The sequence below is a fragment of the Schistocerca americana genome, unplaced genomic scaffold (assembly GCF_021461395.2).
Source record: "Schistocerca americana isolate TAMUIC-IGC-003095 unplaced genomic scaffold, iqSchAmer2.1 HiC_scaffold_86, whole genome shotgun sequence".
Lineage (NCBI taxonomy): Eukaryota > Metazoa > Arthropoda > Insecta > Orthoptera > Acrididae > Schistocerca > Schistocerca americana.
In genome coordinates this window covers 28,555-45,321 of record NW_025726631.1, presented here as the reverse complement: position 1 = coordinate 45,321, position 16,767 = coordinate 28,555, and the positions used below count along the sequence as shown (strand labels likewise).

Sequence of the window (16,767 nt, the reverse complement as noted above, 5' to 3'; positions counted from 1 at the left end):
TATTTGGGGAGCAAAATAACTGAGGAGGGTTTGAGTAAAGAAGATATACTTGTGAAATGTAAATTGACTATGACAAGGAAAATGTTTCTGACTAAGAGAAATTTTTTAACATCAAATTTGAATGTCAGAAAGTCGTTTCTGAAAGTATTTGTGTGAAGTATAGGCATGTATGGAAGTGAACATGGACAATAAATAGTTTAGACAAGAAGAGAATACAAGCTTTCGAAATGTGGTGCTACAGAAGAATGCTGAAGATTAGATGGGTAGATCACATAACTAATGAGGAGGTACTGAATAGAATTGGGGAGAAGAGGAATTTGTGGCACAACTTGACTAGAACAAGGGATCGATTGGTAGGACACATTCTGAGGCATCAGTGGATCACAAATTTAGTATTGGAGGGAAGTGTGGAGGGTAAAAATCGTAGAGGGTGACCAAGAGATGAATACTCTAAGCAGATTCAGAAGGATGTAGGTTGCAGTAGGTACTGGGAGATGAAGAAGCTTGCACAGGATAGAGTAGGATGGAGAGCAGCACCAAACCAGTCTCAGGACTGAAGACCACAACAACAACATATCACATCACTGTGTCTATCCATGAAAATACTGCCCCATCTGAACATGCACAAACTATCTTTGTTCTTTATTTTGTGATAGTAATACAGTCATGGAAAAAACACTGGCAAAAATATATATAGTCAGGTATTTTTGCACAACAGTTGGTGTGTCCTATTATAACCGATCATCTGCTAATTGTAAAAAAAAATCTGACCATAGATGTTTGTTACAAAGTGAAATTGAGGCAAAGATACCACTAATGCTGCTTCATGCTTTGAGTGTTGAAAGTTACCGCAATGTGTTAAACAAAACATTCACTCTAAACATAAAAACAATAAAAAAAATTTCTGTAAAAGTACAAGCCAGTTGTACAAGAGGTCAATGAAAGACGAAAGTTGGTAAGCTATCAGAACCATTGCAAAAAGTCAAAAGTGTAGAATAGCACATAGGTGTAGATAGTAGATACAGGTATGAATAGTAGCATTACATTAAAGTGAAGTAATTATATCGAAATCATATGAAAAGTATAGCACGCATTTAAAAATGTAGGTCACCACACAGATGTTTGTGGATGAATAGTAATCACAGCTCAAGTCATCTTGCTGGTATTAAACATCTTGTCTCATAAAGTACAGAAACATAATAAAGCTTTCGGATGTACTTATGCAAAAATTACAGTCAATGTAAATGAAAAGATATTCATATAATGTAAATAACTGACAGATTTTAGACATTTAACATTAGACTTTCCTAACACATTAGTGGGTCAGATCCACGGATTAGGTGCTAGCGCAAGACAATGGAAGTCACAACAAAGTCACGTAACTAGTGTTATGCATGACAAAGATCAAGCCCTGCAGGAGGCTAGAGAGGCTGAACAAACAGTAATAGCCTTTATGTCAGTACAACAGCAAACAGTAATAACCTTTATGTCAGTACAGGTAGTAAAACTTTGTAACCGTTTGGAGGAGAGATCGTTTCATGAGCTATAGTGTACACACACACACACACACACACACATTCTCCTCTCTGCAGGCTGGACACACAGTGTGAGTGAGTGTTCTCTAACTCACAGAAGGATGTTTTCCCAGAAGTAGCAAGATTTTCCTCCTCTTTTTGTGTGATCTGTTGAAAACTCAACACTCCTGGTATTTGGTGAGTGGCCTCATTTACTCCTAATTATAAACAAACAACAATTTTTTGACCAAAAATTAGTGCACAATATTTGCAGGAATTAACACAATATTCCAATCAGTTAATGTCTCTACACTTATGTTTGTCTGACTCAAACTTGTTGCAATATTTTTTACACTTATAGCACTGCACACAGTCAGTCGACAGCCCCAATATTTCAAACATATTGTTGTATTTAGGATACATGCCACAAGTAATCACCACAAGTACCGTTTTCGTAAAGAAAAAATAAGTTGGCAGCTTTCATCCAATGTGCCTGTTGCAGATGATTTCTCTGATTTCCCTACTCCCATCCTGAATTTCTTCCAACGTAATTTGAAGGCTTACATCACAGGAAAGAAATTAGTGAGTCTTCAATGAACATAGTGAGTTTGTGTGTGGTTGTGTGTGTGTGTGTGTGTGTGTGTGTGTGTGTGTGTGTGAGAGAGAGAGAGAGAGAGAGAGAGAGAGAGAGAGAGAGAGAGAGAGAGAGAGAGAGAGAGAGAGAGATTCCAGCAATAATTGTGTTAACACATTTGCTTGACTATTGTATTCATATTTCATTAGGAAAGAAAAAGGAAAAGTATACATGACGGTTTCTTAATTCTTATTACAGACTTCTGAGGGTTGTGGAGGAGACTTAGATTCTTCATCCAAACTTTGTCTACTAAGTCTAGAAATTTGCTGTTTCAGTGTGAAATAAGTGTGAAGCTCAGACCACTTTGAAGTAACCTGCTTCACGGTACGCACACAGTGGAGATATGGGCACTCACCGTCGGGTCCTCTTCTGTGTGACAAAAATGTCCTCCTGAAAAGTAGTGTGTGGAGAAATCTGTGAAGAAACGCAGTCAACCGCTCCAGTTGCAAAACGTACCAGTTTCTCACAGTCATTGTTGTGTTTGGAGGGAAATGGTAAGCAGTATCATAATCCCAGTAGAGAGTGACGGCACTGCCCTCTCCTCGGTTTGTGTGTGTGCGGTGGAGTGGAAGGTTTGGAAGTGATCTGATATTAAAACTAAACTTATATCAAAATGGTACATTTCCACAGACAGTAACTCAAGTTTTGATGACGAAACTCTAAGTCCCCTTTACAACTGTAGAAGTGCCCGTAAGCTTTTCCTCCTGCAACCCTTGAAGACTGCAAGAGGACACAAATGAATTAATGACATTTAGCTGCTAGAGGGCTTTTATTTACATCAGTGGGAAAATTTGAAAATTTGTGCCAGACCGGGATTTGACCCGGGTCTCCTGCTCACTCGGCAAATGCTCTGACCACCGAGGCATCTGGACACGGTAGTCATTGCAGCTTCACGGACTACCGTATCACACCTCCTGTCAGACCTAGTTCTCAATTTACGGGTGTAATGAGCAGGGGCACTATCTCAGTAGTGTGTGGATAAATGGAGAATTTGAGTCTAAAGGGAGGTGAGCCAGCATCTGTCTAGCAAGCAGGAGGTGCAGGTTCGGATCCCGGTCCAGCACAAACTTTTAATTTTCCCCACTGATGTAACTCGATGCCCACTAGCAGCTAAATGTCAGCAATTCCTTTGTGTCTCGATTCGTACTGGTTGCAGGATCAAAAAAGGTGTCTGTTCTCTTGGACACGTGAATTTTGCAGTAACTTTCATTTTCGAGTTGGAGAGGAAAAAGTACTGCGAGAACAGAAATTATAAGCCCTGCGGACGGGAGTTGACTGTTTAGACACGGGTTTCGTACCGTTCGGCCACAGTCGGTGAGGCTTTCCTCGTGAAATGTATCTCTGATAGTGGATGACATTTCACTGTGACAGGTACCGCAGCTGTATACATTTTAAGAAATCGTTATTTGCACAGTCTCAGGTGTATGACATAAATGATTGAGGACTAGCTTTGATCAAATATAAGAGAAAGGAAAAAAAAATAAAAAAACTGTCCTGAGCGGGATACGGGTCCATTTGACCAAAATTTTCAGAGTAACTGTAGGCCATAACTCGACTATTGCGGACCTACAGCAGATTGGTATGAGTGCACGGAAATGTGTGTGATTTTAAACTGACTTGCCCCCAGATAGCTACCTGTTATGCTAAAGAGCATAGTTACAAAACACAAAGGAAGGACTAGATAGGTTGAGGACAAAGGGCACTAGGAATGGGAAATGGCAGTTGGTAAGAAGGCAGCTAGGAGGAGTAGATATTCGGACAGTTGTCGTATAACAGATAGATTTTACCAACTGTCTGTGTTTAGTGGAGTGTCTCTTGCAGCCTCTTGTAACTGTAGGTGTAGGAAACATGCAGAAGTCCTCAGCAGTTAGAGAACCTGAGTCAGTTGCAAATTCTAGCAGCAGAATCTTCTTCTTCCTGTTAGATAATTCACACGGCAGAGGTATGAACCCGCAGTTGCAGGAAGTGTCGGGGGGAGAGTAACAGGTCACCGGCATTGTGAAGCCTAGTGCAGGATTGGCTCAGGTGACCGTTAATGTAGAGGAGTTACGTAGGAATTTTACAAAAGAGGATCACATCGTGATTGTGAGTGGCGCTGGGAATAGTATCGATAGGGTGAGGGAGTGTGATGCAGGTGGTCACCTGGTAGAGATAGCTACTCAAACTGGTGGCACTAACGTGCACTTCGTGCAACCGTTTCAGCGTCACGACTGGCCTCGTCGTAGTGTTGCCGTTAGGTGTGTTAACGTGGGGCTGGAGAAGGCACTGATGGAGGAGGACACAGACTCGACTGGCAGCACTGCCATGTGATCCATCAGTAGATCGGATGTCACTAGGCATGGTCTGCACCTCAATAGGTATGGAGAGGGGAGGCTGCCAAAGCTTATAGGTAACAGTGTAGTGGGTGGTGGTGGGATCACTCGTGGAAAAATTCCTGTAGTAATTGGTGTTAGAGCTGCATCTTTTTTAGATTGAAGTCAGCTGATAGGTGTTGTTGTTGTTGTGGTCTTCAGTCCTGAGACTGGTTTGATGCAGCTCTCCATGCTACACTATCCTGTGCAAGCTTCTTCATCTCGCAGTACTTACTGTAGCCTACATCCTTCTGAATCTGCTTAGTGTATTCATCTCTTGGTCTCCCTCTATGATTTTTACCCTCCATGCTACCCTCCAATACTAAATTAGTGATCCCTTGATGCCTCAGAACATGCCCTTCCAACCGATCCCTTCTTCTTGTCAAGTTGTGCCACAAGCTCCTCTTCTCCAGAATTCTGTTCAATACCTCCTCATTAGTTATGTGATCTACCCATCTAATCTTCAGGATTCTTCTGTAGCACCATATTTCGAAAGCTTCTATTCTCTTCTTGTCTAAACTATTTATAGTCCATGTTTCACTTCCATACATGGCTACACTCCATACAAATACTTTCAGAAACGACTTCCTGACACTTAAATCTATACTCGATGTTAACAAATTTCTCTTCTTCAGAAATACTTTCCTTGCCATTGCCAGTCTACATTTTATATCCTCTCTACTTCGACCATCATCAGTTATTTTGCTCCTCAAGTAGCAAAATTCCTTTACTACTTTAAGTGTCTCATTTCCTAATCAAATACCCTCAGCATCACCCGACATAATTCGACTACATTCCATTATCCTCGTTTTGCTTTTGTTGATGTTCATCTTGTAGCCACCTTTCAAGACACCATCCATTCCGTTCAACTGCTCTTCCAAGTCCTTTGCTGTCTCTGACAGAATTACAATGTCATCGGCGAACCTCAAAGTTTTTATTTCTTCTCCGTGGATTTTAATACCTACTCCGAATTTTTCTTTTGTTTCCTTCACTGCTTGCTCAATATACAGATTGAATAAAGTCGGGAAGAGGCTACAACTCTGTCTCACTCCCTTCCCAACCACTGCTTCCCTTTCATGTCCCTCAACTCTTATAACTGCCATCTGGTTCCTGTACAAATTGTAAATAGCCTTTCGCTCTCTGTATTTTAACCCTGCCACCTTCAGAATTTGAAAGGGAGTATTCCAGTCAACATTGTCAAAAGCTTTCTCTAAGTCTACAAATGGTAGAAACATAGGTTTGCCTTTCCTTAATCTATCTTCTAAGATAAGTCGTAACGTCATTATTGCCTTACGTGTTCCAACATTTCTACGGAACGGATGGGTTAAACATCATCATCAGTTATCTGCTATATTAGCAGGTCCTTTGCCTCTCCATTTTCTGCGATCCATTGCTTCCTTCTTAAGGCTGCTGTATGTTGTACCGTCCATCATGTCATCCAGTATCTGGAATCTCTTCCTTCCTCGCTTCCTTTTCCCTTCTACATAACCTTCTAAAACTGTTTTTATCAGTCCGTCATTCTTTCTTAATATATGCCCAATCCAATTTCTTTTTCTTCTCTTTATTACATCTAGTAACTGCCTTTTCTCTCCCACTCTTCTCAGTACCTCTTCATTTTTTACTCTGTCCATCCAACTTATTCCTTCCATCTTCCGCCATGTCCAGATCTCAAAAGCCTCCAGCCTTTCTCTGTCTTTTTTCCTCATAGTCCATGTTTCAGCGCCATATAGAAGAACACTCCATACAAGACATTTTATGAGTCTCTTTCTGAGTTCCCTGTCCATACCGCTGCAGAAGATTCTCCTTTTCTTATAAAACGCCTCTTTTGCCATTGCTATCCTTGTTTTAATTTCTTTTGTTAAACAAAAGGTTTCAAACGGTAGGCATCCTTTTTTATTTAACTAAGGCATTTGATTGTGTTGTTCAAAGAATATTGCTGCAGAAGTTGACCATTATGGAATACAGGGGGTAGCTCACAATTGGTTCACCTCTCATTTTAACAATACAGCAAAACATCATGATCCACAGTGTTGAGAATGTGTACAATGTGGGGTCTGAGGGGTGCGGGGGGGGGGGGGGGGGGGGGGGAGGGGGGGTGCACCAGCGATCAGTGCTGGGGCCACTCCTGTTCCTTATTTATATAAATGATATGCCTCCAAGTATTACAGGTGATTCTAAAATATTTCTGTTCACTGATGACACCAGCTTGGTAGTAAAAGATGTGTGCAACATTGGCTCTGTTTCAGATAATGCAGTTCATGACATAAGCTCACAGCTTGTAGAAAAGAAACTAATGCTAAATTACAGTAAGACTCGGTCTTTACAGTATCTAACAGACAATTCAACAAAACCTGACATTTTAATTTCACTGAATGGGCATGTGATTATTTAAATTGAACAGATCAAATTTCTAGGTGTTTAGACAAGATCCTGAATAGTTTACTATCTACCTAAAGACTTAATGGTGCCATTTGTGCTATTTAAATGGTATCTGAAATAGGTGATAGTTTGATACAAAAAGTCATTTACTTTGCTTATTTTTATTTTCTTATGACATTTTGTATTATATTATTGGGGAACTCTTCCCATTCTCTAAGGATATTTGTGGCTGAGAAACAGGCAGTTCGGGCAATAACTGAATCTATTGTCGACCCTTGTTCATTAGTCTGGACATTCTGAAATTGGCCTATAAATATATGTATTCTTTACTGTCATTTATTGTTAACAATATCAGCTTATTCCCAAGAATTAGCAGCTTTCACTCAGTTAATACTAGACAAAAGTCCAATCTCCATTTGGGTCGCACTTCGTTGGCTCTTGTGCAGAAAGGGGTGCATCCATTTTCAATAAGCTACCACAAGAATTCAAATGTCTTAGCAGTAATCCACACTCTTTCAAATAGAAACTGAAGAGCTTCCTCATGAGCCACTTGTCATGTTCTGTCAAGCAGTTCCTAGAAAAAATAAGCCGATTCCTGTGTTATATTGTTGATTTTGTTTACATAAACTTATGGCTTGTCTTTTTTGGGTTCATAAACATTTTATTTTATCTGTCAATACTTTTATGCTGTAATTTCATGTACTGACCAGTCCCATGACCTTAAAGATTTGTTCCTCAATTTGGTCCTACAAAACTAGTTGCTTAAAATAAAAAAATTAAAAAAAAAGTTCCTGAAGATTATGATTCCTGCTGACCAGTCAAATGTAGGCAAACTTTAAATTACTGCCTGTGGGTAGTTATGTTTGTTGCAAATTTTCTGTGGTGTCTACTGGGCGATGCACGACTGTGCTAATTATAGCATACTGTCATTAATTTATTAAGATGGTAATTTATGTTGGAGAAATGGAACTACACTAAGATAGTAGACATGTAGTACCACAAGATTTGATGTTGTTAACAGTGAAATCTAAGGGCTAGCTAATGTGGAAAGACACTGAATTAACTGTTATTGTAACAAGTGGAGTAGCACCTTATTCTGACAAAAGCACACTGGTAGACACACACAGACTGATTCCCTTCCTGGAGGAGGTTTTGTATGCTCATTGCTGACTCTCCTTAATTTTGTGGCCATAGCTTATCATAATTGCCCTTCTGACCTCTGATTATTCCGAAAATTTTGCTCAGTTTGATGTTGCTTATGCTGCTCTGGCATTATCTTCAGTTTTTTTGCCTCCCTGTTTATTGATCCTATTAATATCTGAGTGTTCACAGTTGGTGATGAGTCAGGTATATGTGAAACAAATTGAAATTCAGTCTTTGATATCTTTGAAGCTATTATACTTACAATTCCCTTATTTTTAAGTATTCTGAAATTCTACCTGCCCCAAATTGGCTAGTGTATTGTGACCTGTGACTTGGATATTTCCTAAAAACTATTTTATCTTTGCATGGCACTCAGTTAGAATATCAAAGTCGTCAAAACTGGTGAGCAGTTTGCAAGCAGGTCATTTAAATTTTGTCTCTCTGATTTTTTTCTCTAATAAAGACAAGATAATCTGACACAACTTTAACTATGTATTTAATTGTGTTTTAAAGGGGTCGAGGGCTGAAAAGATTGAGAAAGCTGGACATATGGTGTGGACCTGGCTTGGACAATGAGACAATAATTGCCATCAGCCGTGGGCTCCCTGCTTTGCGGAACTCTCTGTCTGTGATGCAAAGGTGCTCTCGGCTGCTGCCTTCTCTGAGATCTACCGCCTGGAACAGCTTGAAATGTAAGCACTGCTACTGACTTTGTAGTGTAGTTCAAACAAAATAACTGGCTAGGTGATGAAACTGTAACTGGTGAAGGAGTTGAGAACTGTATGAGTAATTCATAAATGTGATGATTGAAAATGTGTTAAAAATCATAAGTGCAGCCATTAAATGAAAACACATTGGGGGACATTAAAATTGCAACAGTACACAACTGGAACATGAGGAACATCAAATTTGCTTGAAGGGTACTGAATGTTTGGATACGCAAACAACTGGCATTTCAGTGTAACCCCACAGAGTAAGTAGAAGTAAATCCACTACCTTCTATATGTGAGGAAAGATTACACAGTGGATTTCACATTCAGAAATCACATTAGATGTTGTTTGTGAAAAGGTTGCATTATACCTCGTGTAAGATGGAGAAATGTCTGTCGGCACATGTCAGGATATGAGAGCAGCACGGTTGTGGCCTGTAGAGACTGTTGTTTATCAATGAATGATGTTACTGCTTACATCAGTCGAGATCCGACAACTCTACTGCAAATATGGAACCGATGTATACTTGCACCAAGAATGATCAAAAGTACTGTTTGTTAACAAAACCAAAACTCAATTATAATGTCCTCGGACAAATATCCACACGACTATATGCACATGTCAAAGAAAGTTTTGCATCACCCTGGTTCCCAGAACTCTTGAAGATAGACATTGACTGTGGATATTGTATCACAGACACAGTCCCTTTGACTGTTGAGAGGTGTCACTAAACCTGCCCAAAGGTGTAAACAATCCTGCATGAGCAGCACATATTAGATGCGAGGGGGTCCGATAGCCAATCAGTTCCAGTCATCTACCAGGAAGTAAAAGGTACACGGCTTGTGTTGTCTGTATTTCAATCGTGCCTAGACAGTCATGGTCGCAGTTTGATCACATCCCCAGTGTTACTTTGTGCCAGGAAGGGCTTTCAACAAGGGAAGTGTCCAGGCATCACGGATTGAACCAAAGAGATGTTGTTCAGATGTGGACAAGATACAGAGAGACAGGATCTGTCGATGACATGCCTTGCTCAGGCCGTCCAGTGGATGACCGCTATCTACGGATTAAGCCTCACAGGAACCCTGATAGCACTGCCACCGTGTTGAATAATGCTTTTCGTGCAGCCACAGGACGTCATTTTGTGACTCAACTGCACGCAGTAGTCTGCATGATGTGCAACTTCACTCCTGATGCCCGTGGTGAGGTCCATCTTTGCAACCGTGACACCATGCAGAGTGGTACAGATGGGCCCAACAACATGCCGAATGTACAGCAGTCCGGACCACTACGTCTGAAGGTCTCGCTGTATGGTGGTACAACGTGCAATGTGTGGTTTTCACGAGCAATAAACATCATTTCCGCCCTTTTTATGTTGATCTCTATTCCAATTTTCTGTCTTGGAACCGAAGTGATGCAAAACTCTTTTTTGATGTGTGTATAACAGAAATGTCTCTGCTGTGGACATCGTGTGTTATGTTCCTACACGATGAATCCTAGAGTTGCAGTAGGAGGCGGCGTGAAGTGTGGGGACGTTGTTGTTGCTGCTGGCATGCAACAGCTGATGTGCTGCCGGTGAAGATCGGGACAAACTGGGCTGAGTTGCCAGCGTGGAGTGCTGAGATGGAACTGCCAGTACTGCCGAATGGTGGCATTGCATCTGATCTGCTGGTACTGTCCGCTCCATAGCATGTAAATGACTTTGTATGGTTTTGTAATGGCTTAAATAGTCGGAGCAGACGAGTATTTGCATGACGCTGCAAGGCAGCGTGACTAGGCGTAGCGAAATAGTGTTGTGCTGATAGTGTTCTCTGCTGTAACAGGCAGACTTACAAAAGAACATTCCAAAATCAAGATAGGAGACGAGGTACTGGCAGAAGTAAAGCTTTGAGGACGGGGCGTGAGTCGTGCTTGGGTAGCTCAGGTGGTAGAGCACTTGCCCACGAAAGGCAAAGGTCCCGAGTTCGAGTCTCAGTCTGGCACACAGTTTTAATCTGCCAGGAAGTTTCATATCAGCGCACACTCCACTGAAGAGTGAAAATCTCACACTGGAAACATTCCCCAGGCTGTGGCTAAGCCATGTCTCCACAATATCCTTTCTTTCAGGAGTGCTAGCTCTGTAAGGTTTGCAGGAGAACTTCTGTAAAGTTTGGAAGGTGGAAGACGAGGTACTGCCAGAAGTAAAGCTGTGAGGACGGGGTGTGAGTCGTGCTTGGGTAGCTCAGTCGGTAGAGCACTTGCCCGCGAAAGGCTAAGGTCCTGATTTCGAGTCTCGGTCTGGCACACAGTTTTAATCTGCCAGGAAGTTTCAACATTCCCAAATGTCAATAAACGATCTCGATGAAACTTGGCGGGTGTGTTGAGGGGCCAAATAGTACAGTATATATTTTTTTGTTGGTACCTAATTTCACTATTAAGGGATAAAACACACCCTGAAAGACAATTTGGCAGTTTAGGTTTAGAAGGAATATCTTCAAGACAATATATAAAAAAATGTTTTTCGTATGAAAGGTCATGTGTAATTAATATTCTTGAAAACTGTGTAATCAGCTTCTGTAATAATTTGAAATTTTGCAAAATGCTGCCTACTGCAGTTCTATTGTGTTGTTTCTCAGGTGGAGACTGACATCATAATCATTCAGCAGATGTAAATCAGAAAGTCTTCTCACAAAAACTTCCAACATCGCCAACTGTATACTTCCCACAGCTGTACCTGTGCTGTCGATCCATTTGGTATCACTAGGTGAGGGTGAACGAGTTCTTTGTCTTCAGGTACGATGCTCTATATGGTTCTTTCACACTGACCACTGCAATAATCTAACAACAATACAGATATTCTCCCTCACTGGGAAAGAAAACAGCTTTCAAATATCTTTCGACTTGGTCGGGTGTTTGTTTGGTGACATTTTGATGGTATGACAAGGACATTTGTGGCTTCAAAAAGAAATTCTCAAGTTGTCGGACCAAACTCACCATTGTTTTCTCTTACAACTATGAAAAGGCAGCTGGTCAATGTGATAAAACCATTTAGAGCATTGTACATGAGGAGAAGGAACTTGTTCGTAAGGCGATCCCAATAGGCTCGATGGCACAGGTACAGCCGTGGGACGTATACAGCTTTTGATTTTGGAAGTGGTGTCAATCTTCACTTGTGAAATAATGAAATCGAGCTGCAGTCACTAGCACTAAACAACCAATTCTCTTCGCCAAGACTTATAGATATATTGAAATATGCCTGATCCACAACAGAATATTTTGAGTACCATCTGTGACAATTTGGAATCCTGCTGAATTTTGTTTTATATTGTCTTCTCTGTTGCGTATATTACAGGAAGAAATTTCATTCATTTTATGTGCATGCTGTAAGAAAACATGTTTCAAGAATTTCTTTACAAATTATCATCGTCATTATTTTCTACAATAATAAGTAGTTACTTATTATTTTCAATTAACAAAATACACACATGTGAAATGCTAAACGAAGAAAGAAAAGGAACAAGAATGTAAAATAACAACTGAAGAAATAAAAAAAATATAAGTGAAATGAATAATTTGAATTGTAATGAAAGTTTATATATCTTACAAAGTAAAATCGAGGATGGAATGTAACAATACCAGAGAAGGAAAGTTGCGGAGATGAAGAGTCGCGATAGGCACAGTAAAAAGATTCACACCATCATAGCTTTTGGCCATGAAGGCCTTTGTCAGCAGTAGACACACATACACATACACACACGCACACAAACACTCACACAAACACAACTGGCACACACGTCTGCAGTCTCAGAGAGCTGAAACTACACTTTTACATATCTTAATCTACGTTGAAAATACTCTGACAGCACACATTGTGTACAGCTTCTTTTCAAAAAATTGTATTTCAGAAACCAGCTTCATTGCATAGGGAAGCTTGAAAGCTTCTTTAATTTACTTTATACAAAAATTTTCATTTCTCGAAATTAATTTGATTTGATTTGATTTATTATTGGTCCAGTTTTATCTTACATCACAAATTGTGCAATTAATATTGGACAGGTCAAAGATAAGTTACAATAATACATAGTATTAGCAAAATAGTAGGCAAATTAAAAATAAGTACTTATTACAATTAATTTTGTTACATATTTAGAAATTCTCTGGCAGAATAGAAACAGTGCTTTATTAGAAATGCCTATAGTTTAGCTTTAAATATTGGATGAGTAGCATTTTTTATTTCCTCTGGTATCTTATTGTGTAGTATTACACCAATGTTAATTATGCTCCTCTGATAGGTGGTTGTTCTGTGATATTTTTGATGTATATATGATTTCCCTCTGGTTCTATGGTTGTGTACATTTTTGTTCTGCAGCAGTTTATCTTTTTCACTATGGACTACCACCTGAAAACAGGCAGTTTCATAAATGAATAAACTTGGAACATTTAGAACACCAAGCTCTGTAAAATGGGGTTTACAGGACTCCATCTTTTTAAGGCCACAAATTATTCTTAAAGCTCTTTTTTGCATTCTAAAAACCTTTACACTGTGAGTTGAGTATCCCCAGAAAATGATCCCATATCTGATTAGTGAGCGGAACTGTGCATAGTATCCCTGCAGTACTGTTGTTTTGCTTGTTGTAGCCTTTAAAATTCTTAGGCCATAGCATACAGATGATAGATTTCTACACAAGTTATTTATATGTGTGTCCCACTTTAAGTCTTGCTGAACCCTAAGACCCAAGAATTTTTTGACACTTACATTTTCTAGGGGATCATTTTTTAATTGGGCTTGAATAGACATTTGATTACTTCGAGGAATTAAATGAAAATCGACACACACAGTTTTTTCAGTATTTATAATGAGTTTGTTTTTTTGTGAACAACTCAGAAAGTCTTTTCATAGAACTTTCTGCTGTGGACCGCAAAGTTTCTGGACTGGATCCAGTGAGCAATATGCTGGTGTCATCGGCAAACAGGATAGTTTTTGTGGAACTCATATATTCGACTAAGTCATCCACATAAATCGAGAAGAGTAGTGCCCTAAGATTGAGCCCTGTGGTACACCATATTTTATTGGTAATTCGCTAGATAGAAAGGAGTTCTTTCTTGTTTTATTCATTTTGTTGAATTCATACTGAAGTGATACTTTCTACCTGTAGTTTTTTAGGTATGGACACAACCAGCTATGTGCTATACCTCTTACTCCTCGTCTTTCTAATTTTTCAGGCAGAATGTTATGGTCCAGGATTCAAAGGCTTTTGATAGATCTAGAAAAATACCTGCAGCTAATTTATGTTGATCAAGGGATTTTAAAATGCAATCTAAGAATTCGAAAATTGCAGTCTGTGTAGATTTAGACTTTCTAAAACCATGTTGTTGTATTTTAAGAGGTGCATATTTATTTATAAAACTTAAAAGTCTGTCATAGAAGAGTTTTTCTAGAATTTTTGAGAAGGAACTTAACTGTGACACGAGTCGGTAGTTCGATATTTTATCAGAAGAACCTTTTTTAGCAGTGGTGAAACTTTTGCTATTTTAAAAATACCTGGAAATACACTAGTTTTTAAAGAGAGGTTGAAAATTTTTGCCAAGGGGTTTGCTATGTTGTGAGCACATGCTTTTAATATGAAATCAGGTACATTATCATGACCACTTGGCGTTTTATTGCTTAATGATTTAATTTTGCTTATAATTTCATTGGGGTTCATTTCATAAACATACGTAGAAGCAGCCGAGATCACTGACTTGCCGGAGAAACTTGGGACTGGTCCTTGACAGTTTACTTGAATCAGGTCTTCAGCTAGTGAAGTGAAGTATTCATTGAATTTTTCCACAACTGAATATGTGTCTGTGACTTTTGAGCCTTCTAGTGTTAGTGATACATTCTTTTTCTTTGGCGCTGAACTACAACTTTCTTTCTTTGTAACTCTCCACGGGGATCTCATTTTGTTAGATGAGTTTCTTATCAAATTGTCATTCCACATAATTTTTGCCTCTTTGACTACTATACCATAGATTCTTTTGTAGGCTTTTGAATAATCTGCGAATTCTTGGCTTACTCTATATTTCTTACAACAGTAGTGCAGAAATCTGTTTCTCTCACTGGAAATTTTTATGCCTTTAGGTACCTGTTGCTTATTATTCTAAGATTTTACTGTTTTTGCTACTTTTGGAAACGCTACATTAAAATAGAAAGATGCTCTGAAAACTCATGTACATGCTATTAACATTTTTTGAGTGGTGATGCTTTCCCAGTTTTCCTTCGTTCTAAACATAATAAGCCAAATTACCTTTCGGGGCATGTATCACCCCTTAAAAGTGAAACTGGGCACAGACAAAAAAATATGAATCACACTATTTTTCCCCTCTACACACCCACGTAGTTTCATCAAGGTTGTTTATTGACACTTGGGATTGTTCTCGGGACATTCACCCAGCAGCAGTAACCGGTGTGACCATTTCCACTGGCAACATGTAGCCAATCAGATTTGCAGAACGTGGTATCCAACGCAAAACTTCTATTTCTTTGCACCCACACTGTGAGTATAATTGTAAAAAGGGAGAATAATCGGAGAAAGGAATATAGGTGGTTGGTACATAACTTCTCTGTAAACGGTTTAGTTGTGGAGGTTTTTTTCGTATGTCTGAGACGGACTTCCAGATGTTACTAAATATGAAAGCTCAGTACGACATACTGAGGGTTACAAATTTTTGAGAAGTTGTAACCCCTGCTTAATATCTTTCTGTTAGATTACACTTTTAGCTACTGAATATTCTTACAGCTCTTTAATGTACATGCATAGCATTTCAATATCTAAAATTAGTGTAATAGACCCGAAAGTGTTGGTTTGTTTACATCCTGCAGGAATAGCAGTGAGTCATAGGCATGCCACTTCAATACGTTCAGCTCTTTTCTGCCTGATTTCAAGAAGGGACATCTGCTAAATTCACGGAGCAATTGTGACCTCAGATTGTGAATTCTGCTGTCCAATTCTTTATCCAAAATACCAAATGGAGGTGCGAGTTGGCGAACTGCATCACGTTTGGCAATGTGGTTTTTGTAATCAGAGAATGTAGAATCTTACAACGAATGTCTTTCACGAAATTCTTCAATTAGTTTAATCAATATTATTTTTTGTCCAGTCTATCTTCACACACTGCTACCAGCTGATCGCCTGCACCCGAGACGTAACACGGGGAGCCTGCCTATGAACTGTGCAGGGATTTGTGCTGCGTTTTCAGTGAGCGAACGGATACGGGCACGCTTGCCAGGATAGAGTATTTCTTGGAATTCTAGCACTGATGTTTCAGGCACACGTTTAAGCGACAAATCTACTTGCTGAAGCTATTGTAGTGTGCCCTTCTCCTCGGGGTTCTGCCGTGAAAAATATAAAATAAAAAATCTGATTGGGTTTGGAATCTTGGTGGTTTCAGTTACGGATAAGGCGGACTTCGTATTATTGATTGAGATCGTGCTGTAATTTGACCGTGCATGGCAGAGCGGGTCGGTAACACTACAAAAAGCGACTGTACGGAAATAGCATCAGAAACTAATTGAAATTTACCTTATAATCTTGTTCGACACCCAGTATTAATTACAATGTAGTCATCATGGCTGTCATCCTAATTTCACTTGTAGGACGACCTGTCTTTCACTTTTCTCCGTCTGTTGAAAACTTCTTCAAGTTGCCACTGTCATGATCAGTTTACAAATTTGATGATAACCCCCTCAAATCACTTTTGAAACAACCACACTTTGTAATGTAATTTTAATTTCCACCCAAAAGCACATTTAACACATCGCCGAAAAATACACGTCTTTCGTATCAAGACAAGAGAGAGAGTCCTCAATTAGTTCTTAAAAACAAAAACCTACGCAAGACTAAAAGGACGAACAAAATTATTTATAAAAATCGGTCGCTGGCGCAGCGCTCTTCTGCGTGTGCGATCTTTGTATTGGCGGAGGCGCGGAAGTCAAAGTACCATTACAATGCCTTCTCTACTGACACGCTCCGCAAGCGAGCGTGGCAGTATAGAAAATTTACATAGATACATATATATG

The 16,767-nt window shown here is 39.5% G+C and overlaps 1 protein-coding gene across 2 annotated transcripts in view; it reads left to right on the top strand.

Annotated features, from left to right (window-relative positions):
• Positions 1 to 16,767, top strand: part of LOC124591661 — a 238,492-nt gene that overhangs the window by 204,699 nt on the left and 17,026 nt on the right. For both annotated transcript variants that reach the window (XM_047131756.1, XM_047131755.1), the window contains exon 6: positions 8,535 to 8,713. The gene's annotated coding sequence lies outside the window, so the exon portion shown is untranslated. The remainder of the gene's footprint in view (positions 1 to 8,534; positions 8,714 to 16,767) is intronic.